Source organism: Mustela erminea, chromosome 2 (assembly GCF_009829155.1).
Source record: "Mustela erminea isolate mMusErm1 chromosome 2, mMusErm1.Pri, whole genome shotgun sequence".
Lineage (NCBI taxonomy): Eukaryota > Metazoa > Chordata > Mammalia > Carnivora > Mustelidae > Mustela > Mustela erminea.
Genome location: NC_045615.1, coordinates 149,302,004 through 149,303,315, shown reverse-complemented (window position 1 = coordinate 149,303,315; position 1,312 = coordinate 149,302,004).

The following is a 1,312-nucleotide window of genomic DNA, read 5'->3' as shown; positions in this document are numbered from 1 at the left end:
TGCAGAACCCTGGTGTCAATTCCCATAAACTGTATATTGATCAATCACATAGTAAGCCAATTATCTTCATACTAAAAAAGAACACATACTTAATGTTTAAACTCAGTCATTACTATTTTTGCATTGGAGAATCAAGAGATTGTCTAAAGAAATTAATATACAATACACTCCATATTAATTTAACTAATTTTATGAAATTTTCATTCAGCTATAAGGAGAAAATTTTACTTATGTACAGACAGCAGTTAGTTTATCAGGTATTTTAAGACTTCTAAAACAAAGAAAGATACAAAAAAAAGTATTTTAGGCTAGAATTATAGATGTATCTGTGAATGAAGAATATGCACTAATCAGAAAATTGCACTGAATGTTGAACAATTGAGCTAACTTTTTTATCCCAAACCCTAATTTCATGCTTGATTTCAAAATTTCAGCTTACATCATTCAAAGCAATGAAGAAAAATTTTCTTGGTATCATTACATTTTCATTTGAAAAATAATATATAAAACTTATATTGAAGTTTAAATATCTTTTTTTTTATTTTTTTAAGTATTTATTTATTTATTTGACAGACAGAGATCACAAGTAAGCAGAGAGGCAGGCAGGGAGAGAGAGAGGAGGAAGCAGGCTCCCTGATGTGGGGCTCGATCCCAGGACCCTAGGATCACAACTGGAGCCGAAGGCAGAGGCTTTAACCCACTGAGCCACCCACGTGTCCCTAAATATCTTTTTAAATATCTTGAATTCACATAGGAGCAGGCATTCCTTGCTACTTAAAAATATTCAAATGGCTTATAATTTTACAGAAAAAATGCATAGAGAACCTATCACATTTTTCAGGAATATTTCAAAAATGATGTGTGCCAGAAAATTTTGACAACGTTATTTTGCCAAGTAGATAGAGCATTATTAATAAAATTAAAGTTTTTCCCTCTGTTAATTTTATAACCTTTCTCCATTAGATTATTACCTGCCCTTTGTCAATAGCTCTCACACAATGAACTTTTTTTTTTTTTTCCCCTAGCAAAGGCAGTATTTATTAAATGACTTTCGTAAAGGTTGTCTGTTGTTATGCTGGGAATAGATAGCTATTTGTAATCCCAAAGCTCAGCAATAACATTAATTCTAAACTAAAGGTTGAAGCCATAAATTTTTCCAACATCCCCTGCAGGACAAAAAACTTTGTAATCAACAAAATGAAAACAATAATGCTATTTCATGACTTTTTATTTTATTATTGAAACATTCTAAGATAATATATGGCTCACACAAGAAGATAGGCTGTTGACTGTCAAATTTCTTTATAGCTCC